This window comes from Manacus candei, unplaced genomic scaffold (assembly GCF_025592945.1).
Source record: "Manacus candei isolate 608988 ecotype Guabito, Panama unplaced genomic scaffold, ASM2559294v1 h1tg000233l, whole genome shotgun sequence".
Taxonomy (NCBI): Eukaryota; Metazoa; Chordata; class Aves; order Passeriformes; family Pipridae; genus Manacus; species Manacus candei.
This window is the reverse complement of record NW_026138281.1, coordinates 15312-40116: the sequence shown is the minus strand read 5'-3', so window position 1 is coordinate 40116 and position 24805 is coordinate 15312. Positions and strand designations below refer to the sequence as shown.

Here is a 24805-nt window from a genome sequence, read left to right as displayed (position 1 = left end):
CGGGTGCAATGCGCATGAGTATAAAGGAAGAGCGAGGCCAGGCTCTCCGTTGCCATCTTGGGTGATGGTGGTTGCCATGGCAACCGCGCGGCCTACACCTCTCAGAGCAGCCTGAGCCCTCCGACGGGGGAACGGCCCCGAGCCGACGACCCCCGACACCCTCTGGGACCCCTCCGTGTCCTCCTCGAGACGCAGTCCTCGCTGTGACCCCTCCTCCCCGCTGGGACCCTGTGGTGGGTTGACCTTGCCTGGATGCCAGGTGCCCACCCAGCTGCTCTATCACTCCCCTTTCCAGCAGGACAGGTGAGAGAGTAAGGTGTAAGAAAACCCCCAACTCATGGGCTGGGTTAAGGCAGTTTATTTAAAGCAAAAAAGTAAAGCGAAGCTTGCGTCTGCAGAAGCAAAAGATAGCAGAGTTCATTCTCTGCTTCCCATGAGCAGTGATGGTCGGCCACTCCCGAGAAGCAGGGTTTCAGTACATATGATGGTTCCTCAGCAAGCAGCCATTGGAGACTGCTCTTTGTCTCAGCTTTTATATCTGAGCTGACGTCATATGGTCTGGAATATCCCTTTGGTCAGTTTGGGTCAGCTGGCCTACTTGGGTCCCCTCCCAGGATCTTGCCTGATTTTTCTCTTATATAGCTCACAGGCTTAATCTTCATTCTTTCCCTGTTCCACTGATGGGTAGGATCACTTATTTCCTTTGCCCTGTAATGTAGTTGAAGATCAAATACACTTTCTATGTTGCTTTGGCTATCCTGATTCTAGCTTTTTTTCAGTAACACAAGTAGAACAAGTACTGAAATAGCGCTGAACAGTCGTTTCTTCCCCCAGTGACTGAGGAGAGCCATGAAGAACCAGCCTTCAGAAACTTTGTGCAGGACATGCGGATGAAATGCCAGAGGAGAAGCAACCCAAAGGAATGAGACCTTCAGAAACAAAAGGTTTGGAATCACTTGTAATGGAGTTAAAACTGAAGGAATGGCATAAAGAAACTTGCACGGAACCATGCATGAAGACTTTTATCTGTGAACAACTTCCTCTGATAGATTTTTATTTTTCTTTCTGCGGTAACTGTTGGTCCGGTGAGTTAAAGGTCTTGCAGCCAACTGACTGCACATTTGGCCATCTGCCACTGTGGCTTCCTGAAGCTGAAGGAACTAGAAAGCAGTTTTTTTTCCTGCAACTTGTTCAGATCTCTCTGTTGAGAGCTTAAATTTTGATCTCTGACAGCATTAGCATCCAGAGTACTCACTGGTCCTCAGAGGCACCTTCCGTTTGCAGAGTACAGTCAGGCATCTGCTCCAGCCAGGGCACAACTTGATCAATCCGCTGTTTGATGTTTTGGTTTTCATTAAGTAGATTTTACGTACTAAGAAATGTGTGATGGTTAATAGAAGGAGATTTCATGTCACCATTCTAAGGTGAGACTTTTTCCCTGTGCTTGCAGCCTATTCATATAGATGCACAGCAAATCTATCTTAAGTATATTACAACCCTGCAGGTTACCTGGTGAAAACAGGGAGGTCCCTTTGCCCACATTGCCTTTCTCTGGCCCCTCTCCAGCCTGAGGCCACTCCTCTGTTTGCTCACTCTGGCCTCACTGTCCTACACGATGCCTCTTCTGTCTGCTCCAATGGCTGCTGCCAAGAAAAGCGGACATAGTGAGTCCCAAGTGCTGACTCCTCACCACTACACCTGGAGAACCACTATGCCAGCCCCTCAGTGATTCCACCTCCAACCCTATCCCCATACGCTGGGATAGCTACTCTGGGGGTGAAGCTGGAATACAGTTTCTAGAGCTGGACCTGAAGTAAACATCCTGCTCTGATCAAGGAGCAACTTCACTTGGTGGTGGGAAGATGTGGAGCTGAAATCACTGCAGGGCTGGGATTGCAGAGAGGCATTCCAGAGATTGGTTTGCAGAACCTGGGCACAGATCAGCTTCAGCATCAGCTTCAACATCAGCGGAGACTGCGCAGGAGAAGGAAGGTGGGCAGCGGGCCTGGAGCGGGCAGAGGGATACGGGGTGGGGGCAGGCACTTAAAAGATTTCGGCCAGGGAGCTGATCTCAGCCAGCACTCAGTCGGGGCAGTCTAGGTCCCCGCAGCAGCAGAACTGCTGCGTGGGGAGAGGCGGTCAGAGGCGCACTGCCGCTCTGCGTCCTCCCTGCTCCCGGCCGCCGACTCCCGGCCCACCACGTCGAGGGGGTGCTTACCCCAGTGGTGCCCCAGTGTGTCCTAGTGCCTCCTCAGTGCCTCTCAGTCCCATCCCAGTGCCTCCAGTCCCTCCCCAGAGAATCCCAGTCCCAGCCCAGTTCCCCCAAGTGCCCCCAAGCCCTCTCTAGTGCCCTCAGTCCCAGCCCAGCCCCTCCCCAGCACATCTCAGTCCTATCCCAGTGCCCCCAGTCCCATAGTCCCCAGTCCCTCCCCAATGACCCCAGTCCCATCCCAGTGTTCCCAGTCCCTCCCCAGAAAATCTCAGTCCCACCCCAGTGTCCCCATTCCCAGCCCAAATCCCCCCAGTGCCCCCAGTCCCTCTCCAGTCTCCCCAGTGCCATCCCCATCCCTCCCCACTGCCCCCAGTTCCTCCCAGTGCATCCCAGTCCTTTTCCCCGATGCAAGAGACACAGGGGGCATGAAATCCCAGGGCAGCTGCACTGAGGTTCTATGATTGAGTTGTTCTAAATTAGGTAATTCTCTTAGTGAGCAATTTGAGTTGTTAGACAGCACAGACTGCAGAAGGATTTTTCAGTAAACTGATTGTTTTTTAATTTATTGTAAAGCTCTCCTAAAAACCCTACACCGGTGTGCGTTTGCTGCACCTGCACTGGGGGCTACAGGGAGAAGCAGCTGGGGGGGGTTTGCTCTCTGCCCCTTTGCCACCTTCCCCTCGGTTCCCTGGGACTCCAGGGAATCCCAGCTCCCCTTGGCTTCTCCAGGGGCCTCGGGCAGGGTTTCTAAGTGTGGCCCTGAGATTTTCTGGCCTTGGAACCGATGGCTGTTTCGGGGCACGTCTCACCGGGCAGTCTGTCTTTTAACGCTTGCAAGGGCAGGAGAATTGCGGCGGAAGAAAGCAAAGGAAGCCCAGAACCTGGAGTAGGCAGGCCCGGGCCTCTGGTGAGCCCAGGCCTTGCTGCTCGGTGCCGATTGTTCGACAAGCTTGGGGCTTGTTCCTCACCGTTCGGTTCCAAATGAGAGGGGAGCAAGAGGCAGAAAAGCAGCTGCTGCTGCTGGGGCTGAACTGTCTGCAGTGCCCGGGGGCTGGGTAGGACTTGGCCCCGATGCCTGCATTGCTCTGCAGTGGCCAGGGAGGGGTCCCAAAAGTCATCCCCCCGCCTGCTGTGCTGCACAGCAGGGGCTGGCTGGGCCGGTTCCCGGCCGGGGGAGCCCGGGGGAGGCCGTGCTGGGGCTGAGGGGCTGCTGCTCTCTGGGCCTCTCAGGGTTTGCCTTGGAATCCCAAAGCCTGGGCCTGCGCGGGGGGGAAGGAGGCAAAGGTGACTGTAAATTGGTTTCTTGTGGAGTGTTTTGGGGCCGAGTTAATGCTCTTGGCTTGTTGTGTGTCAATTCCCAGCCTCGGTCAGGGCTTCCCGGGGAGCGTTGCTGCTGCTGCTGCTGCTGCCGCCGCCGGGAGAGAGAAATCCTTTGGGAAGCCGGGATAAAAACAGCAACTCTGTGAATTGCTCAGCTTTTCCTAGGGAAGGGCAGGTTTTAGGGAAGAAAGGCCCGTCCTCGCGAAAGGCGCCGCGGGTCTCGCAAGGGGGGGGGGGCGCGCGGCTGCAGTGCCGTTCCCGGCCGTGTCCGCCAGGCGGCGACTGCGAGGCAGGGCCCGGCGGTCGGGGCAGGCTTGGAAGCGGCGCCTGCGCAGAGCGAGGCGTTGGCCGGGCCGGGCCTGAAGCGCCTTCCCCGGCCTTTCAAGAGAATAATAACGAAATTTAACAATAAAATAAAAATTTAAAAATACAACAAAATACGCATTCAACCCCAACATTTTTCTGCAGGAGGTGGGCTGTGACAGGGGAATTGTCTCCAAGGCGGCCCGGGATCGGGGCAGGCTCTGCGGCGGGGACGACTGCCACTGCTGGATGGAGAAAGGCACCTTTCCCCCACTCCCAAAAAGCTGGGAAGGGATAACCTCTGCCTGCGGCTGCCTGGAGTTGCTGTTGGCCCTGGGCTTTCTGTGCCTCTTGTGGCCACGGGCTGATGGCAGGATCACTCCAGCCTTGGGACAGACGGCCTGAAGGCGAGCCCCGGGGCCTGTGCAGGGCAGGGCTGCCCCTCGGCCCCTGAGTGCGGGGGGGGTGTGGAGGGAATGGACTGGCCGGGCTTTGGCAATCTGGCCCCTCGAAAGACTAAAGTGACCTTTTCCAACAGGGGAAGACTGAAGCAAGCGGGGCCAGAAAGAACTGGAATTTCTGGAGAATAAAAGCTGGAAGCGTGCCTCTGAAAATCCCCAGCCCTGGGTGGTCAGTGGTCTGACTTGCACGGACCGGTGGCCTTGGCCAGGAGCGGTCCTGCGGGAAACGCCTTTGCCCAGGCTGTAATTTTAATTTCCCTTGGATGCTTGGCAAAGCCCCTCTGGGTGAGCCCCAGTGCCTGGCAGGAGCAGAGCTGGCTTCCAGGGAGGTATTCACCTGGTCAGCGTCAGGAACCATCCTACCTGAGGCCTCGGTGAGTGCTTTTTGGACGACTGGACAGTGAAGCTGTCTGTGGGAATGACCTGGCTATGGCTCAGTGTAGTCCTGATTAAGGTGTCTTTTACTCCGTGTTCCCAGGCTCCCTCTTTCCCTTCGGTCGCCGTGGGTGTGCCGGACGCCTCTGGCAGGACTAACCCTGTGGCTTTTATGTCCAACGTGCTGTGCTGCGTGCCTGCAGGTAAGAAAAGCTGGGAGTGCAGTCCCTCTGCTTTGATTGCTGTGTCTCTTTGGGAGTGATTTTGGAGGGGAATCCCAGAGCGATTTGGTTTGAAGGGGACCTTCAAAGGCCAGCCTGTCTTCCGTGGGCAGGGACACCTTCCACTGTCCCCGGTTGCTGTGAGTCCCGCCCAGCCTGGCCTGGAACACTTGCAGGGATGGGGCAGGCTCAGCTTCCCTGTGCAGTGTGCTCTGATATCTCTCCACTGGCATCGTGAAAAATGTTGTCAGCGTGTTTTGTTGGACGACGGTAAGCAGGACCTGGGTGAAAAGGACATTCTCTGAGGTGCTGGGAGAAGGAGGACTCGTGCGGGCACCTCCAGAGACAGCGGGAACGGGAGCGTGCTGTGGAGAAGGAAAATTCCAGGGGGTGGGTGCCGAGAAATTTGTCCTTCCCTTGCCCTGTGCTCTGCACTTAGCAATGGGTCGAGTGCAGAAGTTTCCTGGGGACCCTGGGAAATGATGCTGGGTCTGCTAAGAAAAGTGGGGCCAAAGGAGCAGGACCTAGGTCTGCGAGCGTGGGAGAAACAAGGGACGGGTCATCCTCTGCCTCCAGGAGGGAGGGCAGCAGGAAAGGCCACAGACTAAAGCACTGAAGTGCCGTTCCCCAGGGAGCCCCTGCCCAGCACTGAACTTGCTTCTGCACTTGCTGTCCCTTTCCCAGCAGAGCCGAAGCGTCGGGTGCGGGTGCCGGGGGGATGGAGCTGCCAAGGACAAACTGGGAGGGTGTTTGCGAGGGAAGGGGGTAGAAGGAGCTCTTGACGTGCTTTTTTTACTTCTTCATCCCACAGAATTGCCACGAGAGGAAATACTTCAGAGGGGCTTCCCTCCAGATAAGCCCTGAAGATGCCAGGAGGTTTCAGCCGGGAGGAAAGGAGCTGTGGAAGAAAAGCGGCCTAAAAATAGCCAGTGGGGATCATCAGGTTTTCCAGCCAAGAAGAACAAGGAGAGAGATGAGGGAATCGGGTTCCAATTCCTAATGATTTGGTGGGTGCAGGAATGATTTCTGTGTATATTCCAGTCCCTTTGGATTCCTGGGATGATTTTAAAATGATGGCTTTAGCAATCAACTAAATCGCAGATGTTGTTTTTGAGAGGAAATGATGCCAAATAAATGCAGAGTTTTGGGTCAGTTTTTGGGATGATTTGGGTCAGTTTTTGGGGTCAGTTTGGGGTCATTGTTTGGGGTGATTTGGGTCAGTTTTGGGTCAGCTTTTGGGATGATTGGGGTCAGGTTTTGGGTCAGCTTTTGGGATGATTGGGGTCAGGTTTTGGGGTCAGTTTTGGGTCAGCTTTTGGGGTGATTTGGGTCGGTTTTGGGTCAATTTTTGGGGAGCACTGGGTGTTACTGGGGGTTGTTGGGGAGCACTGGGTGTTTACTGGGGAGCACTGGGTGTTACTGGGGGTTGTTGAGGAGCACTGGGTGTTACTGAGGGTTGTTGGGGAGCACTGGGTGTTACTGGGGGTTGTTGAGGAGCACTGGGTGTTACTGAGGGTTGTTGGGGAGCACTGGGTGTTACTGGGGAGCACTGGGAGAGAAAATGAAAAATAAAGAGAATAAAAAATAAACGAAATGAAAAAGGAAATATAAAAAAGAAAAAAAAAAGGCAAAAAAACTAAAAAGGAAATAAAATGAAAATGAAATAAAAGAGAAAAAAAAAAAAAAAGAAACCCCTCCTTGGGCACCCCGTTTCCTCTCCTCCCCTCCTCCCCCCCTCACCCGAACCGTAAATTGCGGGGTCATCACCCCTAAAATGTGAGACGGGGACCCCAAAATGTGGGTGGGGGAACCCCAGGGAGCCGAAAAAGTGGAGGGGGAGCCGCAGTAAGAAAGCGAAGCCGGGCGGTCGGGCGGCGGTGTGGGAGGGAAGCCAAGGTGGCGACGTCGGCGCATGCGCAGTCGTCGGCAAGACGCCGGCGATCACGTGGTAAGTAAGGGCAGGCAGGAGAGGGACCGGCGACGCATGCGCAGTGGCTCTCGTGCCGGTGCAGCGCTCCCTGCTCGAGTTAAGGGCCGGTTCCGGGGCAGGGTGGGACTCGCGGTCTCCCGTCTCTCCCGGGGTGTGTGTGGGGGGAATAACATGAAGATTTTTGGGGGCGAAAGCGCAGAAATTAGCGAGGAGGGACGCTAATTTGGGTAAAGTCGGTCACCGGAAGTAGAGAGCGACCGGAAGTCCTCCAAGGCCCCGGCCCGGAAGTCCGCCAAGGCCACAGTAAAGATGGTGCCGCCAGGACCGGAACAACCACACTAAAGATGGCGGCCCCGGCCCGGAAGTCCGCCAAGCCCACAGTAAAGATGGCGCCGCCAGGACCGGAACGACCACACTAAAGATGGCTGCCGCGGTCCGGAAGTTTGCCCCGACGCCACACTCAAGATGGCGCCGCCAAGACCGGAACTTAGCCCAGGCCACACTAAAGATGCCGGTGAGAGGCCCCCTCGCCTCAGAGAGGCGTCTATCCTGTTGCCTGACCTCCGCCGCGACCCGGACCCCCGCCCCGCGCCCGCAGCGCCGTCTCGCCGCGCTGCTTCCGGCTGCGGGGACAGGGCGGGGCGCTCGGCGGCGCCGGGCGCGGGCGGCAGGTTCGTGGGCGGCGGCAGGCACTGGCGCGGGCAGGCCCCGTCTCAGGACCCCACGCGGCCACGCCGCGCCGCGCCGCGCCGCGCCACCCGCTCGTCCCGCTCCGCTCCGCTCCCGCTCCCGCCCCCGCCCCCGCTTCCGCTCCCGCCGTGCCCTGGAGATGCTATCGGGGCTGCGCCGCCGCCTTCCCCCCCCCGGAAGCGACCCACGCCGGCAGATCCGACGGAGATCGGCCCCGGGGTAAGCTGGGCGCGTCGGAGGGGGGGGGCGCGGCCGCTCTTCTGCCTCTCCCGCGGCCATCGGGGACTGCAGGCCGGGGAAGCGACAGGCAAGTTGCTCGCCACTGCGGAGAAGCTTGCACCTGCGTGCCGCCGCAGGGGAGGGTTCGGATGTGCCCTGGCATTGCACACGCACCACACCCCCCCGCGGGGAGGGTCTCCGCTGCCTCGGGGACCCTGCCAGCGCTGCCGGGAGGGAGAAATCCTTTGGGAAGCTGGGCTGGAAACAGCAACTCTGTGAATTGCTCAGCTTTTTCTAGGCAAGGGCAGGTTTTAGGGAAGAAAGGCCCGTCCTCGCGAAAGGCGCCGCGGGTCTCGCAAGGGGGGGGGGGGGCGCGCGGCTGCAGTGCCGCTCCCGGCCGTGTCCGCCAGGCGGCGACTGTGAGGCAGGGCCCGGCGCTCGGCGGCGCTCTTGCAAGCGACGCCCCTGGCAAAGCGGCGCTGCTTGGGCACTGCCGGCCTTCCCCCGGAGTGCCCGGGCTGGCCCAGCACCTGGCCAAACCTCTTAGGGAATAGGCAAGGAACAGCTGCGCTTGTTCTACCATTTCTTTAGCCAGGGACTGGAACACAGACAAAATCAAGGGGCTCTTTGACCTGTGCAGACTCCGAGCATTTTTCAGCCTTCCTTAGCAGGGCATTCTCACCCTCTGAAAAGCTGAAAGGCTTTAACATCTGGAGACGCGCCTGCAGCTGTGCAAATTAATGTAGTTTCTTTTAGGAAACGAAGGGGAAGTTTTCCTGTTGGGAGCCTAAATACCGAGTCTACTCTGCTTTTTCAATCAGGTGACGAAGCTTATGGAAAAAAAGACCAAAGGCCTCGAGGTGAGTACATTCTACCGAGTTCTGCTTTTCTGGCATCGGTTTGGGAAAATCACGTGAAATTCTAAAAAAGCTTCTCTCCGTGTTTTCTAGTTGTTTTTTCAGCCTTGGTCTAAGTTTCATGTAGAAAAGGGCATAGAATTATTAGAACAGACAAACTAGGCTTTCTCGGGAGAGATGGAAGAAAAGTCTGCTGATTCCAGTTCTGCTTTTCTTGTCTTCCCTTCGACTGTCATTTTCTCTCCCCTGCTGTTCAAATAGGCAGCAGTTAATTGCTCTGCTGAAGAGTTTGCTGTCCTAAGTGTCTGTCAAATTGATGCCTTCAACTCAAGATAGCACCTGCTCCTTAGTTACAAAAAGTTCCTCACAGGAAATTTTCAGGCGTGCCCATAAATCTCCTCGCTGTTTGTTTGGGAGAACAGGCTTTTCTCGTCTGTAACAGAATAGTCGTGGCATTTGCTATGGAATGCTGGTGGCAATCTAGTCAGAAGAGGACCCCATGCTTCACTAATTTTCCCTTTTTGTTGTTGGGGGTGACTTCTTCCCAGGGATGTTATTCTTGCCCCCCCGGGGCAAACGGAGGTGTCAGCGTCAGGAGCCATCCTAACTGAGGCCCTGGTAGGTAAGTGCTTTTTGTGTGACTGGACGGTGAAGCTGTCTGTGGGAATGACCTGGCTATGGCTCAGTGTAGTCCTGATTAAGGTGTCTTTTACTCCGTGTTCCCAGGCTCCCTCTTTCCCTTCGGTCGCCGTGGGTGTGCCGGACGCCTCTGGCAGGACTAACCCTGTGGCTTTTATGTCCAATGTGCTGTGCTGCGTGCCTGCAGGTAAGAAAAGCTGGGAGTGCAGTCCCTCTGCTTTGATTGCTGTGTCTCTTTGGGAGTGATTTTGGAGGGGAATCCCAGAGCGATTTGGTTTGAAGGGGACCTTCAAAGGCCAGCCTGTCTTCTGTGGGCAGGGACACCTTCCACTGTCCCTGGTTGCTGCGAGTCCCGTCCAGCCTGGCCTGGAACACTTGCAGGGATGGGGCAGGCTCAGCTTCCCTGTGCAGTGTGCTCTAATATCTCTCCACTGGCATCGTGAAAAATGTTGTCAGCACGTTTTGTTGGGCGATGATAAGCGGGACCTGGGTGAAAATTGGGGTTCCCTGAGGTGCAGAGGGAAATAATTCTCCTTTGAAGTCCAATGTAATTCAATTTTGCACGAGTCTTGTCTGCCTTATGTTTGAATTGCTTTCTATTCTAGGCAGTTCTTTTAAATTAAACTTTTGTGTCTCCCCCCCTCCCCCAGTATCTTGTACAAGACAAAGCTACCTTTCCTCGTGGGAACGGACTGGCCGGGCTTTGGCAATCTGGCCCCTCGAAAGACTAAAGTGACCTCTTCCAACAGGGGAAGACTTTCTGGCAAGCGGTGCCAGAAAGAACTGGAGTTTCTGGAGAATAAAAGCTGGAAGTGTGCCCCTGAAAATCCCCAGCCCTGGGTGGTCAGTGGTCTGACTTGCACGGACCGGTGGCCTTGGCCAGGAGCGGTCCTGCGGGAAACGCCTTTGCCCAGGCTGTAATTTTAATTTCCCTTGGATGCTTGGCAAAGCCCCTCTGGGTGAGCCCCAGTGCCTGGCAGGAGCAGAGCTGGCTTCCAGGGAGGTATTCACCTGGTCAGCGTCAGGAACCATCCTACCTGAGGCCTCGGTGAGTGCTTTTTGGACGACTGGACAGTGAAGCTGTCTGTGGGAATGACCTGGCTATGGCTCAGTGTAGTCCTAATTAAGGTGTCTTTTACTCCGTGTTCCCAGGCTCCCTCTTTCCCTTCAGTCGCCGTGGGTGTGCTGGACGCCTCTGGCAGGACTAACCCTGTGGCTTTTATGTCCAACGTGCTGTGCTGCGTGCCTGCAGGTAAGAAAAGCTGGGAGTGCAGTCCCTCTGCTTTGATTGCTGTGTCTCTTTGGGAGTGATTTTGGAGGGGAATCCCAGAGCGATTTGGTTTGAAAGGGACCTTCAAAGGCCAGCCTGTCTTCCGTGGGCAGGGACACCTTCCACTGTCCCCGGTTGCTGTGAGTCCCGCCCAGCCTGGCCTGGAACACTTGCAGGGATGGGGCAGGCTCAGCTTCCCTGTGCAGTGTGCTCTAATATCTCTCCACTGGCATCGTGAAAAATGTTGTCAGCGTGTTTTGTTGGACGACGGTAAGCAGGACCTGGGTGAAAAGGACATTTTCTGAGGTGCTGGGAGAAGGAGGACTCGTGCGGGCACCTCCAGAGACAGCGGGAACGGGAGCGTGCTGTGGAGAAGGAAAATTCCAGGGGGTGGGTGCCGAGAAATTTGTCCTTCCCTTGCCCTGTGCTCTGCACTTAGCAATGGGTCGAGTGCAGAAGTTTCCTGGGGACCCTGGGAAATGATGCTGGGTCTGCTAAGAAAAGTGGGGCCAAAGGAGCAGGACCTGGGTCTGCCAGCGTGGGAGAAACAAGGGACGGGTCATCCTCTGCCTCCAGGAGGGAGGGCAGCAGGAAAGGCCACAGACTAAAGCACTGAAGTGCCGTTCCCCAGGGAGCCCCTGCCCAGCACTGAACTTGCTTCTGCACTTGCTGTCCCTTTTCCAGCAGAGCCGAAGCGTCAGGTGCGGGTGCCGGGGGGATGGAGCTGCCAAGGACAAACTGGGAGGGTGTTTGCGAGGGAAGGGGGTAGAAGGAGCTCTTGACGTGCTTTTTTTACTTCTTCATCCCACAGAATTGCCACGAGAGGAAATACTTCAGAGGAGCTTCCCTCCGGATAAGCCCTGAAGATGCCAGGAGGTTTCAGCCGGGAGGAAAGGAGCTGTGGAAGAAAAGCGGCCTAAAAATAGCCAGTGGGGATCATCAGGTTTTCCAGCCAAGAAGAACAAGGAGAGAGATAAGGGAATCGGGTTCCAATTCCTAATGATTTGGTGGGTGCAGGAATGATTTCTGTGTGTTTTCCAGTCCCTTTGGATTCCTGAGATGATTTTAAAATGATGGCTTTAGCAATCAACTAAATCACAGATGTTGTTTTTGAGAGGAAATGATGCCAAATAAATGCAGAGAGAGAGCATGGAATCATCCTGGGATCCTGGAGTGGTTTGGGTTGGAAAGGATCTCAGGGATCATCTGCTTCCACCCCCTGCCACAGGCAGGGACACCTTCTAATAGACATCCAGCCTGGCCTTGGCCACTTGCAGGGATGGGGCAGCCACAACTTCTCTGTGCCAGGCCACCTCCCCACCCTCCCAGGGAAGAATATCTCCCTTATGTGTAATCTTTCCCTTTCTTCTCTGCAGGAAGTGGGCTGGGACAAGGGAATTGGCTCCCACGAGGCCGAGGATCAGAGCGGGCTCTGCACAGGGGACAACTTCCACTTCCGAACGGGGAAGGGCACCTTCGTGCCCACCCCTGGCAAACTGGGACAGAGTAACATCTGCCTGCAGCTGGCTGGAGTTCCCGTTGGCTCTGGGCTTTCTGTCCATGGGCCAGGGATCATGGCCAGAGTCCTTCAAACCTGGGGAACAGTGGCCTTCACACCATCCCTGCAGCCCGTCCAGGGCAGGCTGCTGCCCATCGGCCCCTGATCGCAGGTGGATGTAGAAGTGATGGTGTTTAGGAAATGCTGATTGTATTTCCCTGACTTTAGCCATGTGGTCATTAAAAAGAGAAAAATAACAAGTCTATGGAAATCCCCTGCACTTGGGAGCTTGCAGCGCTCTGGATTAAACTTGGTTCTCTAACGTTAAAACTGTGGGCGAGGGGCGGTGGCCGAGCAGGGCCAGCGGCGGGGCCGGACGGGGCCGGCCCGGGGGTCCCTTCCCCGCGGGGTCGCAGCCGCGGGACCCGCCCCCGCCCCGCGCGGCCCCTCCCGGCGCGCCCCGCCCGTCCTTGGGGGCTGCGGCCGCTCCCGGCGCTGCCGAGGCTGCCGGGGAGGGACCGGCCTGTGCTGGGGGCACGGGGGTTCGTTCCTTGTGTTCGAGGGCGGCAGCGGGAGCGGCGCTGCGGGGCGGGACGTGCGGGAGGTGCCGGGTGAGGGCGGGGAAGCCGCGGCGGGGCCCGGGGGCTGCAGCTCTCTGGCTTCCCGACTGGCTTTGCAGACATTTGCCACCTTCAGAGGAGGCACAAATCCCCGCGGAGCTGAGCAAGGGGTGCGGGGAGTGCAGCGAGCTGGGGCGGGGCTGTGACCAGGGCAGCGTGTGCGCAGTCCCCCAAAGCCAGCCCGGAACAACCCCAGAGCCCAGAGCGAAGCGCCGCGGGATCGCGCCGGCCCCGCCCCTAGACTCGCCCAGGCCCGCCCCCCGGCTCGCGCCGGCCCCGCCGCCCGGCCCCGCCCTGCCCGCCCCCAAGAACCCCGCCGTCCCCGCTGCCCGCCTCGGTCCCCTTGTCCCGGGAGAGCTCCCAGACGGGCCGTGACCGCGGAGCTCCCACCCGCCCTTCCCCGGCCCCAGCAGCGCCTGCCGGGGCTGCGGCGGGAGGCGCGCTGAGGGAATGGGGGGCGGGGCCGCGCGGAGGGGCGGGGTCGGGCTGAGCGGGCGGGGGGGGGCCGCTGGGCCAGGCGGGCTGGGATTGGGCGGAGGCGCTCGAGTGCTGATTGGGCAGCGCTGCCGGCCCGCGGTATAGAAGGGTCGGCGGGGCAGGTGTGGCCGCTTGTGTGTGAGGGCTGAGGGTGCGGCCGAGCTGCTGCCCGGGCTGCGGAGGTGAGAGCGCCTTATCCGCTGGGTTTATGGACCGGGGGAACTGGGGGGCGTTTAGGTGCGCGTTGTACTGGGCAGCGGGGGCCGGGTAAGCCCGTTACCTGCCGGGTAACCCCGGGGAGAGCCGTGGCATGGCTGTGGGGCCTGTGCTCTCTGGGTGTCTCAGGTTTTGCTTTGAAATTCCAAACCCTTTCCCCGTGCAGGGTTATGAGGCAAAGACTGCTTTAACTTGGTTTTTTTGTGCTGCGTTAATGCTTTTTGCTCGTTCTGTGTCCATTTGCAGCCTCGCTCGTGGTTTCCCCTGGTGTGGAGGCGAGTTGTGCTTCCTGCTGGGAGAGAGAACGGCCTTGGGAAGCTGCTCCATGACCCACAGCTGTGCCGAGCCCGGGAGTCTGTCCAGGTAAGAGCAGGGCTTATACTCTCAGTGAGGAGCTGGGGTTTGCTGTTGGAAGATAGAATGTGCCCATGCCTTTAAATGCAAGGACAGGCAGAAGCTGGGAGGGACCCTGAGCAGGTTTGGTGGAGGTTTTGGACAGAAGTAAATGGTCTTTTACAGGTGTTGTGGTGAATCTGTGCACATGCTTTGTTTGTTGTGTTTTCCAGGGGTTCTGCCACCTTCTAACAGACAGTCCAGTGCTTCAGGGCCCCTGCCGGTAAGAGGTCACTGTGGAGGAGAGGTAGGTAGGAGCTACCCCAGGAAAGCCATCCTTTCAGGCAGTATCTCAGTGTGTACATTTGCCTTTGGCTTTTTTACTTTGCAGAGAATGTGTGCAGCCTCAGAGGGCCACAGCCACCTGCCAGTTAGGTTTGATGGTCTTCAGCTGTCCTTGTGAGTAATCTCCTAGTACTATGAGGGTCATCAATTAAGGCTGGACCTTTTCCAGTTGCAGGTGCCATCCAACCTGTGTTTGGCAAAGGAGGAGCATTGAGGTTGAGTCGGGGAGGTAGTGAGGAGGTGCTGGGGTCTCCCTTACTTTCAAACACACCACATAACTTTTTTTCTCACTCCCCTAGGTACGGCACACGGTGACGGCAGCAGCCTCCGACTGGGGTCGGAGCCAGTGGCCTGAGAACCTCTCAGCTCAGGGGATGGTGAGTAGCCAGTTGCAGGGTTATCTCCCACGTGCTGCTGAACTCTTGTCTCAATTCCAGTTTTCTTTCTCGTAGCCGACCGAGTCAGGGATCACAGGACCCTCTGAGCCAGCCAGGTGTCCTTCCTTTACATGGAAGATGGATTCACATCCCCAGCTGTGGGAAAGATAAGTGGAGGACTAGCACCTGGAGAGGGGATGAGAGCTGGGTCCAGTTTTATGGTTAGGAGGGAGGGATTTTCAAATGAGCACAGGGGAAAGGGTCTGCCCTAAGAGGCCCTTGGCACACATAGGAGGAGCAGTTTACTTTTCATCACTGGAGTAGAATGTGCAGGGCAGAGCCGTTCAGGTCTGTGTCGTGTCCTTTGTCCAGTCTGTGTTTTGTGTCTTAAAATTCACAATCACGGTGTCCTTTCTCAGAGTTCTCTCTCCTCATTGCACCAGAGCACTTGTCGGGAAATGTGTCCTTGGAGTTTGTGTTGGGCCTGGAACTGCTCTGCCCTGCAGTGCAGACTTGGGGGTAGGTGGAGTAGAAAAGAGACTTTCCAGTTAACCTGTGGATAGGCTTAGCCACTGAGGGCAGGACCTTAAAGTTAGGGCAGTGTTTGTTTGTGCAGGCTGTCTTTGGACCCCAGATGGCTTGTCTAAGGAGAAATTAGAATTGCACAGCAGTTAAGGTCCCTCCATCTATATGGCTGACTTTGGTAACTCATTTCTATGCAGCGTCAGAGGGACTGGATGTAAAGCAGAGATAAACAGAAGAGGCTGGAGGAGCACAGTCAGAAGGTGGGTTCTCATGTGAGGTCAGAGCCAAGACATGAGTTTTGGTCCTAGGTTTACTTGATCATTTGGATGGTTTGGTGGTTTAGTTTTGGTTTTTTTGTTTTTTTTTTTCAAGATGCAGAGCCACCGGCCCAGCAGACGATAGGCGCTAGAGGGAAGGTGAGCCTGGTGAGGAAGGTGAGCAGGGACTGCAGGACAAAATTAGATGCTTTTTTGCAGGCGGTGTGCTTGTGGTGAATCTGTGTACATACTTGTTTTTTTGTTTTCCAGGCAGTGCACCGACTTCTGATGTACAGTCCAACGTGATGGGGACCCTGCCTGTAAGAGGTCACGGTCAAGGGGTGTCAGACAGAAACTGCCATGGGGGCAGCAAACTCTTGGGCAGTATCTCAGTACTTACATTTGCCTCTGGGGTTTTTTTGCAGGAGATGTAGACAGCCTGACAGGGCCGAAGCCAACTCACAATGAGGAGATGGACACGGTTTGGTCCCCTGGAGCTGTCCTTGTAGGTAATCTCTGAGTATTAAAAGGATCAGCAATGAAGCACTGAGCTTTTCTGATTGCAGGTGCCATCCGGGTAACCTTTGGGAGCAGATGAGCATTGGAGGTGAGTCGGGGAGGGAGGCAGGAGGAGCAGGGATCCACTGCAGCTTTAGAAATGCCCTCTAATTGTTTCTCTCTCTCTCTCAGGTATCCCAGAAGATGACAGCACATTGTCCAAGTCTGGTCAGAGCCAGTGACATGAGGACCTGCCTCGGTGCCAGTGAGTAGAGGGATCGTCGGGGCTGGGGCCATGTGCCACACTACTCAGATATGGTGTATGGTTTTCTTTCTTGCAGTTGACTCCGAGTACTCTCAGGATGACAGGAACCTCTGAGCCAACCCAGGTGCCCCTCCTCTGCATCAAAGATGGATTCACATCCCCGGCTCTCGGAAAGATAAGTGCAGGGCAAAGACCCAGAGAGGGGTTGGGAGTCGGGGCAAGTATGTGCATCGCCTGGAGGGATTTTTGCAATTAGTATGGTGCAATGGGTGTCCTGTAGCAGGTTATTTAGAGACCTCAAAGGAAGGGCTTACTTTGTATCATTGGATTCCCGTGTGCAGGGCAGAGCAGTTCCGGTCTCTGTCACGTCCTTTGTCTCCTCCATGTTTTGTGTCCTTCGTCTCTTAATTGTGTCACATGGTGTGTGTCATCACAGGTATGGGGTGTCTCACTTGCGGTCAGCCTGGAACTGCTCTGCCCTGCTACGTGGATCAGTGGGTAGATAGAATATTGCTCAGTCTCACATCAACATGTCAGTTCCCTCAGACAGTCGAACCGATGGCTGTACGGTCCTGCCGGATGGAGCAGGTGTCCACAACTCATGTGCAATCATTATAGCTGAGTGTTGTGGAGCTGATGGTACTTGGACAGCAGGGCCTTGAAGCTGGGTTGTCATTTGTATTCTTGTATGCTGCGGTCAGAGTTCTCACTCGCTCAGTGGAAATGAGTTCTTTGAAGTGGTTAAGGTCTCAGAGACCATGTGGGTGACCTGACTAACCCTTTGTTTTTTGTTGTTTTTTTTCAGATAAGTGGACACAGTGTACCCCAGACTGAAAAAAGGTGAAGCAGCCTGGGAAGAAGGTTGTATTAGGTGTTGGATGAAGGATGTCAGTTTGAGCCATAGGAGTCCTTTATCTTGTGCCTTTTTGTTCTTTATATTCCAGATGGGGCCCAATCGGTCTCGAGGTGTAGCGGCTCAGCAGGAAGACGAGCGAGGTGAGAATTTTACTCCCCAACCGAATTTGGAGTTAGTTTTAGGATGTCATCTATGTGGTCAATCTCTGCATATATGTTGTAAGTGTTTAATTTTTTTTCTAGGCGATGCACAACCCTTTGCCCGTCTGCTGAAGGTGCCGAAGGTCCATCCAATCAGAGGTCAAGCTAAAGGAGCCCGAGATAGCCAGTATGAGGCAGTACATCAGCACAAGCCTCCATGTCTGGGTTGTCTTGCAGCGGCCATCTGTCCACTTCACAGTGTGTAGCAATGCTTCGACGTGCAGTCTGATGGGGTTTAGAGGTTTTTGGCTTTCCTTGTGAGCCATCCCTAATGTTTGAGAGCTCAGTGTTTGAGCATTTACCCATTTCATTTGCAGGGGCGATCTTGGGAGCAGCTGAAGAGAGAGGAGCTTTCTAGGTGAGTTGGGGAGGCAGCAGGAGGAGCGGGGATCCACTGCAGCTTTAGAGATGCCTTCGAATTTTGTGTCTCACTCACTCAGGTATCCCGGAAGGTGACAGCCACAGTGTTGGACTCCGGTCAGGGCCTCTGTGATGGTGAGTAGAGGGATCACTGGGGTTCCAGCGCGGTGCCACACTACTCAGACATTGTGTATGGTTTTCTTTTTCACAGTTGACTTCGAGTACTCTCATGACAACAGGAACCTCTGAGCCAGCCCAGGTGCCCCTCCCGTGCATTGAAGATGGATTCGCAGCCCCGGGTCTCGGAAAGATAAGTGCAGGGCAAAGACCCAGAGAGGGGTTGGGAGTCGGGGCAAGTACGTGCATTGCCCGGAGGGATTTTTGCAATTAGTATGGTGCAATGGGTGTCCTGTAGCAGGTTATTTAGAGACCTCAAAGGAAGGGCTTACTTTGTATCATTGGATTCCCGTGTGCAGGGCAGAGCAGTTCCGGTCTGTGTCACGTCCTTTGTCTCTTCCATGTTTGTGTCCTTCGTCTCTTAATTGTGTCACATGGTGTGTGTCATCACAGGTATGGGGTGTCTCACTTGGGGTCAGCCTGGAACTGCTCTGCCCTGCTACGTGGATCAGTGGGTAGATAGAATATTACTCAGTCTCACATCAACATGTCAGTTCCCTCAGACAGTCGAACCGATGGCTGTACGGTCCTGCCGGATGGAGCAGGTGTCCACAACTCATGTGCAATCATTATAGCTGAGTGTTGTGGAGCTGATGGTACTTGGACAGCAGGGCCTTGAAGCTGGGTTGTCATTTGTATTCTTGTATGCTGTGGTCAGAGTTCTCACTCGCTTAGTGGAAATGAGTTCTTTGAAGTGGTTAAGGTCTCAGAGACCATGTGGGTGACCTGACTAACCCTTTGTTTTTTGTTGTTTTTTTTCAGATAAGTGGACACAGTGTACCCCAGACTGAAAAAAGGTGAAGCAGCCTGGGAAGAAGGTTGTATTAGGTGTTGGATGAAGGATGTCAGTTTGAGCCATAGGAGTCCTTTATCTTGTGCCTTTTTGTTCTTTATATTCCAGATGGGGCCCAATCGGTCTCGAGGTGTAGCGGCTCAGCAGGAAGACGAGCGAGGTGAGAATTTTACTCCCCAACCGAATTTGGAGTTAGTTTTAGGATGTCATCTATGTGGTCAATCTCTGCATATATGTTGTAAGTGTTTAATTTTTTTTCTAGGCGATGCACAACCCTTTGCCCGTCTGCTGAAGGTGCCGAAGGTCCATCCAATCAGAGGTCAAGCTAAAGGAGCCCGAGATAGCCAGTATGAGGCAGTACATCAACACAAGCCTCCATGTCTGGGTTGTCTTGCAGCGGCCATCTGTCCACTTCACAGTGTGTAGCAACGCTTCGGTGTGCAGTCTGATGGGGTTTAGAGGTTTTTGGCTTTCCTTGTGAGCCATCCCTAATGTTTGAGAGCTCAGTGTTTGAGCATTTACCCATTTCGTTTGCAGGGGCGATCTTGGGAGCAGCTGAAGAGAGAGGAGCTTTCTAGGTGAGTTGGGGAGGCAGCAGGAGGAGCGGGGATCCACTGCAGCTTTAGAGATGCCTTCGAATTTTGTGTCTCACTCACTCAGGTATCCCGGAAGGTGACAGCCACAGTGTTGGACTCCGGTCAGGGCCTCTGTGATGGTGAGTAGGGGGATCACTGGGGTTCCAGCGCGGTGCCACACTACTCAGATATTGTGTATGGTTTTCTTTTTCACAGTTGACTTCGAGTACTCTCATGACAACAGGAACCTCTGAGCCAGCCCAGGTGCCCCTCCCGTGCATTGAAGATGGATTCGCAGCCCCGGGTCTCGGAAAGATAAGTGCAGGGCAAAGACCCAGAGAGGGGCAAGTATGTGCATTGCCCGGAGGGATTTTTGCAATTAGTATGGTGCAATGGGTGTCCTGTAGCAGGTTATTTAGAGACCTCAAAGGAAGGGCTTACTTTGTATCATTGGATTCCCGTGTGCAGGGCAGAGCAGTTCCGGTCTGTGTCACGTCCTTTGTCTCTTCCATGTTTGTGTCCTTCGTCTCTTAATTGTGTCACATGGTGTGTGTCATCACAGGTATGGGGTGTCTCACTTGGGGTCAGCCTGGAACTGCTCTGCCCTGCTACGTGGATCAGTGAGTAGATAGAATATTACTCAGTCTCACATCAACATGTCAGTTCCCTTAGGCAGTTGAGCCTACGGCTGTACAGTCTGTGAGCAGGATTGTCTTGCGATGCCCTGCTTGGGTGTATAGAGTCACAGCTAGGTAGAGTAGCAAACAGTGTCTATGGTATGGGCATTTGTCAGGGGTCTTTGGGCTTATAAAATGTATAGGCTCAGTTTGGGGGTAAATCCAAGGTCACAGAAGGCACACTTCAGAGTCCCTTCCCTTTTGTCTTACAGCCACCCAAAGGAGACTTAGGTTCCTGGGGTGAAAGACGGCATCGGTTTTCCCGGAACTTCCGGTGACCGGGGAGAGATCGTCCGAGCGATCATCGATGGAAACTTCTGAGAGCCACGGGGAGTCCCTGCCCAATGACTTCTGGACTGCATCGTGTAGCATCATATATGTTTGTTTAGTGTTGCAGGTTGCTTCTTAGGCGTAGTTATTGTACTTTACAACTAGAATAGGAAAAGTCCAGCCGCCGTTTATGTTGTCATTTGTATTGCCTTGTACCACTCTGTATCATACACTTGTATAGTTGGAGTTGTATCGGTCCGTATCTGAACGTCACGGCGTCGCGTTCCGTGTGTCAGGAATTGTGTATCGTTGCGCCTTTGTTTGTAGCACTTTTTATGTCGTGTCACTTGTATTGCCATGTAATGTTCTGTCTGGTATACTTCTATATTTGCAATTGTATTGCTCTGTATGTGAATGTCATAGTGTTGTATTGCTGTGCATCAGTTAAGAATTGTATAGCTTTGTACCTTACTTTGTTTTGCTTTTGATATTCTGCCATTGATACTGCCTTGTAATGCTGTGAGGGGTGTGCTCGGGCATGAGCGGCATGCGTGTTTTGTCAGGCTTGGCAATTTGTTTCTTTTTGGAGTTTTTTTTTGAGGCTCCACGGGAACCACGTTCCCAAGGGAGCGTTTTGAGTGTACGCCAATATTCAGGGTTGGCTTGCGGCTTTGGGGTATGGTGGAGGTGTGGCAATGCAGGGGATGGGTGTGTGTAATGTAGTATTCTAACCTTATGTTTGTTTCTCTTTCAGGATTTTTTCCACCATTTTAGCTTTAGAATAAAAAAACCCCAACCGTTTTTTTTTTTTTTTCCCCCCCTGCTGGGGTTTTTTTTCCTAGGTCCCAGCCAGTCTGCGAGGCGATGTTCATCGCCAATGTTTGGGCACAGGCCGACCCGGGACCTGGGTTTTGTCAGGCAGGATGATTTTTTGATTTTTGAGGCTTCCCGGGAACCCCGTTCCCAAGGCAGCATTTTGAGCGTACGCCGATATTCAGGGCTGGCTTGCGGCTTAAGGGAGTGGTGGAGGGGTTGGGTGTGTGTAATGTAGTATTCTAACCTTGTGTTTGTGTTGTTTCTCTTTCAGGTTGTTGTTAGATAATTTTAGCTTTAGAATAAAAAAACCCCAACCGGGGGATTTTTTTTTTTTTTTTTCCCCTGGCTGGGGTTTTTTTCCCAGGTCCCAGCCGGTCTGCGAGGCGATGTTCATCACCAAGGTTTGGGCACAGGCCGACCCGGGACCTGGTTTCAGGCAGGCCAATTTTTTCATTTTTGAGGCTTCCCAGGAACCAGCATGTTCCCAAGGCAGCATTTTGAGTGTGCACCGATATTCAGGGTTGGCTTGCGGCTCAAGGGAGGGGTGAGGGTGTGGTGATGGAGGGGTTGGGTGCGTGTAATGTAGTACTCTAACCTTGTGTTTGTTTCTCTTTCAGGATTTTTTCCACCATTTTAACTTTAGAATAAAAAAGCCCAAGCTGGGGGATTTTTTTTTTTCCTCCCGGCTCAGGTTTTTTTTCCTAGGTCCCAGTTGGTCTGCGAGGCGATGTTCATCGCCAATGTTTGGGCACAGGCCAACTCGGGACCTGGGTTTTGTCAGGCAGGATGATATTTTCTTTTTTGAGGCTTCCCGGGAACCCCGTTCCCGAGGCAGCATTTTCAGTGTACACCGATATTCAGGGCTGGCTTGCGGCTTAAGGGAGGGGTGGAGGTGTGGGGATGGAGGGGCTGGGTCCCTGTAATGTAGTATTCTAACCCGCTGTTTGTGCTGTTTCTCTTTCAGGATTTTTTACACCATTTTAGCTTTAGAATAAAAAAACCCCAACTGGGGGACTTTTTTTTTTTTTTTTTTCCCCCCCGGCTGGGTTTTTTTTTCCTAGGTCCCGGCCGGTCTGCGAGGCGATGTTCATCGCCAAAGTTTGGGTGCAGGCCATCCCGGGACCCGGGTTTTGCCAGGCAGGATGATTTTTTGATTTTTGAGCCTTCCCAGGAACCACGTTCCTGAGGGAGTGCTGTAACTTGGATACTAACCTGTGTTGTAAACTGTATTGTAACTTGTATGCTGCCCTGTGTTGTACCTTGGATACTAACCTGTGTTGTAAGCTGTATTGTAACGTGTATGCTGTCCTGTGCTGTAACTTGGATACTAACCTGTGTTGTAACTTCTGTACTAGCCTTGTGTATTTCACAAGGTCACAACAAGTCATTCAATAAAGTTGCAATAAAGGTTTGGGGACTTTTCCCCTCTTAGGGGGTTTTCCTCCTCTTTGGCTCCTGTCTTTATTTTCTGTCATGTAGTCTTTTCTGTTTTTCTCTTCCCTTCTTTCCCTTGCTCATCTTCATCTCTCTTCTCTTGCCTTCATTTCTCTTAGTCACTTCTCTTAATCTCTTCTCTTAGTCACTTGTCTTGCTTTTAATTCTCTTGCTCTCTTCTCCTCCTTTTAATTCTCTTGCTCTCTTCTCCTCCTTTTAATTCTCTTGCTCTCTTCTCCTCCTTTTAATTCTCTTGCTCTCTTCTCCTCCTTTTAATTCTCTTGCTCTCCTGCTTTTTTTTCTCTTGCTTCTCTTATTCTGCTTTTGATTCTCTTAGTCTCTTCTTCAGCTTTTCATTCTCTTAGTCACTTCTCCTGCTTTTCATTCTCTTAGTCATTTATCCTGCTTTTCATTCTCTTAGTCTCTTCTGCTTTTACTTCTCTCACTCTCGTCCCCTGCTTTTACTTCTCTCACTCTCGTCCCCTGCTTTTACTTCTCTCACTCTCGTCCCCTGCTTTTAATTCTCTCACTCTCGTCCCCTGCTTTTAATTCTCTCGCTCTCTTCTCAGGCTCCTCTCCTGATTATATTTCTTATGCTCTTCTCCTGATTTTAAATTTTTAGGCTCCTCTCCTGATCTTAATTACTCTTAGGCTCTTCTCCTGTTTTTAGTTTTTTTAGGCTCTTCTCCTGTTTTTAATTTTTTTAGACTTCTCTCCTGATTTTAATTTTCTTAGGCTCCTCTCCTGACTTAATTTTTTTTAGGCCCCTCTCCTGATTTTAATTCTCTTAGGCTCCTCTCCTGATTTTAATTTTTTTAAGCTCCTCTCCTGATTTTAATTCTCTTAGGCTCTTCTCCTGCTTTTAATTTTTTAGGCTCCTCTCCTGATCTTAATTACTCTTAGGCTCTTCTCCTGTTTTTCTTTTTTTTTAGGCTCTTGTCCTGTTTTTCTTTTTTTTTAGACTCTTGTCCTGTTTTTCTTTTTTTTTAGGCTCTTGTCCTGTTTTTAATTTTTTTTAGGCTCTTCTCCTGATTTTAATTCTCCTAGACTCTTCTCCTGATTTCAATTCTCTTAGGCTCTTCTCCTGATTTTATTTCCTAGGGCCTTCTCCTGATTTTATTTTTTAGCCTCCTCTTCTGTTTTTAATTTTTTTAGGCTCTTCTCCTGATTTTAATTCTCTTAGGCTCTTCTGCTGATTTTAATTTTCTTAGGCTCTTCTCCTGATTTTAATTTTTTTGGGCTCTTATCCTGATTTTAATTGTTCCTCGTTCTTCTCCTGATTTTAATTTTTTTGGGCTCTTCTCCTGATTTTAATTGTTCCTCGTTCTTCTCCTGATTTTCATTTTTCTTAGGGTCTTCTCCTGATTTTATTTCTTAGGCTCTTCTCCTGATTTGAATTTTTTTTAGGCTCCTCTCCTGATTTTATTTCTCTTAGACTCTTCTCCTGTTTTTAATTCTCTTAGGCTCTTCTCCTGATTTTAATTTTTTTAGGCTCTTCTCCTGATTTTAACTTTTTTAGGCTCTTCTCCTGTTTTTAATTTTTTTAGACTTCTCTCCTGATTTTAATTTTCTTAGGCTCCTCTCCTGACTTAATTTTTTTTAGGCCCCTCTCCTGATTTTAATTCTCTTAGGCTCCTCTCCTGATTTTAATTTTTTTAAGCTCCTCTCCTGATTTTAATTCTCTTAGGCTCTTCTCCTGCTTTTAATTTTTTAGGCTCCTCTCCTGATCTTAATTACTCTTAGGCTCTTCTCCTGTTTTTCTTTTTTTTTAGGCTCTTGTCCTGTTTTTCTTTTTTTTTAGACTCTTGTCCTGTTTTTCTTTTTTTTTAGGCTCTTGTCCTGTTTTTAATTTTTTTTAGGCTCTTCTCCTGATTTTAATTCTCCTAGACTCTTCTCCTGATTTCAATTCTCTTAGGCTCTTCTCCTGATTTTATTTCCTAGGGCCTTCTCCTGATTTTATTTTTTAGCCTCCTCTTCTGTTTTTAATTTTTTTAGGCTCTTCTCCTGATTTTAATTCTCTTAGGCTCTTCTGCTGATTTTAATTTTCTTAGGCTCTTCTCCTGATTTTAATTTTTTTGGGCTCTTATCCTGATTTTAATTGTTCCTCGTTCTTCTCCTGATTTTAATTTTTTTGGGCTCTTCTCCTGATTTTAATTGTTCCTCGTTCTTCTCCTGATTTTCATTTTTCTTAGGGTCTTCTCCTGATTTTATTTCTTAGGCTCTTCTCCTGATTTGAATTTTTTTTAGGCTCCTCTCCTGATTTTATTTCTCTTAGACTCTTCTCCTGTTTTTAATTCTCTTAGGCTCTTCTCCTGATTTTAATTTTTTTAGGCTCCTCTCCTGATTTTATTACTCTTAGGCTCTTCTCCTGATTTTAATTCTCTTAGGCTCTTCTCCTGATTTTATTTCTTAGGCTCTTCTCCTGATTTTAATTTTTTATCCTCCTCTCCTGATTTTAATTTTTTTGGGCTCGTCTCCTAGTTTTATTTCTCTTAGGCTCTTCTCCTGTTTTTAATTTTCTTAGGCTCCTCTCCTGATTTTAATTTTTTTAGGCTCTTCTGATTTTAATTGTTCCTCAGTTCTTCTCCTGATTTTCATTTTTTGTAGTCTCTTCTCCTGATTTTAGTTTTTTTAGGCTCTTCTCCTGATTTCAATTTTTCTTAGGGTTTTCTCCTGATTTTAATTCTCTTAGGGTCTTCTCCTGATTTTAATTCTCTTAGGGTCTTCTCCTGATTTTAA

At 52.2% G+C, this 24805-nt stretch overlaps 3 long non-coding RNA genes across 6 annotated transcripts; all 3 read left to right on the top strand.

The window, feature by feature from the left end:
* Positions 1–99: 99 nt before the first annotated feature.
* Positions 100–12293, top strand: LOC127464553 (uncharacterized). Of its 4 annotated transcripts, XR_007901431.1 has the most exons (9): positions 100–303; positions 835–944; positions 1837–1992; positions 4374–4670; positions 4775–4874; positions 9878–10275; positions 10380–10479; positions 11309–11504; positions 11874–12279. It is a non-coding gene; the product is annotated as an uncharacterized LOC127464553 (long non-coding RNA). The 4 variants fall into 4 exon arrangements; XR_007901430.1 differs by having other exon boundaries at positions 835–1992; positions 11874–12293; XR_007901429.1 differs by lacking the exons at positions 100–303; positions 835–944; positions 1837–1992 and having other exon boundaries at positions 4298–4670; positions 11874–12268.
* A 1055-nt stretch (positions 12294–13348) lies between these two features.
* Positions 13349–21473, top strand: LOC127464554 (uncharacterized). Its single transcript, XR_007901433.1, has 17 exons — positions 13349–13671; positions 13875–13948; positions 14033–14100; positions 14286–14363; positions 14439–15148; positions 15261–15322; positions 15416–15472; positions 15571–15626; positions 15712–15752; positions 15836–15908; positions 15985–16344; positions 17895–18454; positions 18557–18712; positions 18832–18872; positions 18955–19009; positions 19086–19217; positions 19759–21473. It is a non-coding gene; the product is annotated as an uncharacterized LOC127464554 (long non-coding RNA).
* Positions 16372–17583, top strand: LOC127464555 (uncharacterized). The gene is made up of 5 exons (XR_007901434.1): positions 16372–16904; positions 17007–17162; positions 17282–17322; positions 17405–17459; positions 17536–17583. It is a non-coding gene; the product is annotated as an uncharacterized LOC127464555 (long non-coding RNA).
* Positions 21474–24805: the final 3332 nt, after the last annotated feature.